The sequence below is a fragment of the Carlito syrichta genome, unplaced genomic scaffold (assembly GCF_000164805.1).
Source record: "Carlito syrichta isolate Samal-C Ts95f unplaced genomic scaffold, Tarsius_syrichta-2.0.1 Scaffold120451, whole genome shotgun sequence".
Lineage (NCBI taxonomy): Eukaryota > Metazoa > Chordata > Mammalia > Primates > Tarsiidae > Carlito > Carlito syrichta.
The window spans coordinates 73,288-77,104 of record NW_007064547.1 but is presented as its reverse complement, the minus strand read 5'-3'; positions in this window follow the sequence as shown (position 1 = coordinate 77,104).

Genomic DNA, 3,817 nt, shown 5'->3' with positions numbered 1-3,817 from the left:
TTAGGAATCACCAAACTGTTTTCCACAGAGGTTTTATTAGTTTACACTCCTATCAACAGGTGTAGAAGTGTTCCCTTTTCCCCACATCCCATCCTCAGCATCTGTGTTTTTTGGGGGTTTTTTTGAGTTATTGATGATGACCACCCTGACTGGAGTTAGGTAGTATCTCAGGGTTGTTTTAATTGCATTTCTTTGATGTCTAGTGAGGCTGAACATTTTTTCATGTATCTGTTGGCTGCTCGTATGTCTTCTTTTGAGAAATGTCTATTCATATCTTTTGCCCACTTTGTAATGGGGTTGTTTGTTTTTTTCCTTTCTAACTGCTCCTTTTTAATTGCAAACTGTCCTATAGTTGTACAGAAACTTGGCACAAATAAAGGATAAATATTCGGCCAATATCACATGAGAAATCATTAGGAGAAATCAGGAAATGCCAAATCTAACTTCTGCCCAACAACTTAACCACAATGTTTCACATTGTTTCCCTCTGGAACCTCCTTAGCCTGTCTGAATGTTGAAAGATACTCCCAAAAGACTAGAATCTGGAGGAAAGGAATGATATGTCCACAGGGATAGGAGGATCTGGCAGAGCAAAAGCAGAAAGGAAAAATTTGACTAGAAAGCTGAAAAAGTGTTCTCACACTGTGACAGGATACTTTAGGAAGGAAGGGTGGGCAGGACACCCCAGGAGGTACTGACTAGACAGTGGGGGCTGGGATGGGAGGCTGGTGACATCTGGACCGTCTGTGGTTCTGTGATATCGATGGCAGCTGGCAGAAGAGAGAGGCCAGGCTCCATGACAGCCCTCAGCTTAGATGTGCAACTCGGGAGGTTTTCCCAGAGGCTCTCCTGCCCTCCAAGTATCTGCCTCATCAATTGTTCCAGGGCCTGAAACACCTACTCTAGACACTCCTTTGAATGAAGTCATTGGAGATCCCTTCCACACGTGACTATGCTACCTGGAAGGTCATCCATCTTTTCCTGGAGAAAAATGGTTATAACAGAATGGAAAAAGTTAGAATCTGCCCCAAGCAGGGATTGATATTTTTCACAAAAATTTAGTTTTGAAAAAGAGAACCTGAGCTGGCAGGCTTGCAGCTTTGGGGAGAGATAAGACCTAGGGTCACCAATCTAACAATTTCAGTGAAGAAATAAACATGGTATTTGCAGGCCGATTGATGTTTGGGAACTAGTTGACATCTTTTGCAAAACTAGTTTTGTCTGATGGTGATTTATTTTTAGTGCCTTATCCTAAAATTTGGCCATCTGAAAAGATGAGAAGTAGTATCTCACTTTATTTTAATTGACATTAATTTAGATTTTTCTATTTTTCTTTGACATTTCTTTGTTGCAAAGAAGTTTTCCATTTCTAGTTAGGTAAACTTGTCATTCTTTTCCTGTGTGTGTTTTCTTTAAAAAATCTTCCTTGGCCTGGCACGGTGGCTCAAGCCTGTAATCCCAGCACTTTGGGAGGCAGAATTGAGAGGATTGCCTGAGCTCAGGGGTTCGAGACTAGCTTGAGCAACATGGTGAGACCTTGTCTCTACAATAACTCAAAAAATTAGCTGTGCATGGTGGCACATGCCTGTGATTCCAGCTACTTGGAAGGCTGAGGTGGAAGGATCACCTGAGCCCAACAGGTTGAGGCTGCAGTGACTGTGAGCATGGCAATAAAAAACAACAACAAACCTCCTTTATTCTAAAGTTACAGCTAGTGAGGTTGAGCATCTTTTCAAAAGTTTATTAGCTATTTTGGTATATTCTGCCATCAACTAACTACATTTTTTTGTCTTGCTGTTTTTTTTTTTTAATTTAGGGTGCTTTTCACCTCTCTCTCTCACACACACACACACACACAAACACACACACACAAACACACACACAAACACACACACATACAAATTTCCTTATGAAGTCTAAACCTAGCCCTTTATCAGAATATGTGTTGTATACAGCTTCCCTTAATTAATAACTTGTCTTAACTGTGGCATTTCTTTGTTGCAAAGAGGTTTTCCATTTCTAGTTAGACAAATGTGTCATTCTTTTCCTGTGTGTGTGGTGTGTTTTTTTTAAAACCCTCCTTTATTTTAAAGCTATAATGATATTTTCTTATAGACACTTCCAAAATTTTTCAAGTCACACTTTCACATTTAAGTCTTTAATTGTTCCTGCTCCATTTTCTAAACTTTTTGTACCTTCCTCACTGATCTGCCACACCATCATGGTTATAACTAAGTTTCTATATATGTGTGAGTATTTTTCTTGGCTCTTGGTTCTGTTCCATCGACAACATTTTATTTACCTGACTCAGTAGCTCACTCTTCTAAGTGTTAGAGTTTTACAGGTCTCAATATTTTATTGGGTGAGATCTTCCTACTCATTCCTTTTTAAATAACTCAGTCATTTGGGACCATTTACTTTTTCATGTAAATTTTAGAATCATCTTGCCACACTTATTAAAAACCCTGTTAAAAGTTTCATTGGTCTAGCGTTAAATTTACACATTAATTTGGGAGAGAATTTGAGTCTTCCTATCTGTGGATATAGTCTTTCTCCCTCTCTTGTTTTCTCTCTCTTCATTTACTTAAGATATATTTCTTAGTCTCTAGTACAGTTTTATTATTTTCTCTTTTGCTTTTAGCTTTTACTTTCAATTCTTTCTTAAGGCTTTTTAACTTTATGTTATCATGAGTGAGATCAGCATTTAATGTAATACATTTTGTAATTTGTCTTTTCTAACGTGTAGGAATGCTGTTGCTTTTTGTATATTGATTTGATATCTGAGAACCTTACTGGATTTGTCTTTTAAGAATAATAGTGTGTAGCATTTTAATATCTCATATATCAACAGTCATATCCTCTGTCAATAATGACAATTTGGCTGCTTCTTTTTCAACGCTTTACCTCTTTTTTAAATTTTTCTTTTGCTATTTCAATGTCTAGAACCTCCAGTAAAATAGTAAGCAGAAACTTTGATGGCAGGAACACTTTTTTTCTGATTTTTAATTAAAGAGTATGTTTCTATGATTTTACCATTTAATATGGGGTCTGCTGTGGTTTTTGATAGATACTCCTGATCAGTTTAGGGAATTTTCTTTTTTTCCTGGTGGTTTTATTTAGTGTGTTTTCTGTATATATTGAGTTGATCATATGTTCCTCACTTCTTATCTGAAAATGTAGTAAATTATATTAATAGTTTTCTAATGTTTATCTGTCCTTGTATTATTGATATGCATCTCACTTTATCATATTTCAAACAAATCTTTTAACACATTGCTGGATTCAGTTTACTAATATATTTCATTTAGGATTTTTGTTTTTGTGTTCATGAATGATATACTTTTTGTATCATCCCTGTCTGAGTTCAGTGACCTAACTCACAAAATGAGTTGGAAAATATCCCCACTCTGTCTAGTTTCTGAAATAGTTTGGAAGACAGGGCTAGTCTGTCTCTTCATGTTTGATAAAACTTCCCATAAAACTGTTGAAAGTGAGATTGGCCCATATATTTCTTTGCTCGGACTGCACTTTAATGTTGAGATTAGTATGAGACTGTTTTAAAAGTGAATTTGGCCGGGCTCGGTCGCTCAGCCTGTAATCCAGTGCTTTGGGAGGCTGAGGTGAGTGGATTGCCTGAACCCGCGGGTTCGAGACCCTCCTGGGCAACTTGATGAGACCTCATCTCTACAATAAATCAAAAAATTAGCCGGGTGTGGTAGTGCGTGCCTGTAGTTCCGGCTACTTGGAAAGTTGAGGCGAAAGGATCACCGGAGTCCAGCAGGTCGAGGCTGCGGTGGCCGGGAGCGGCCACTGCACT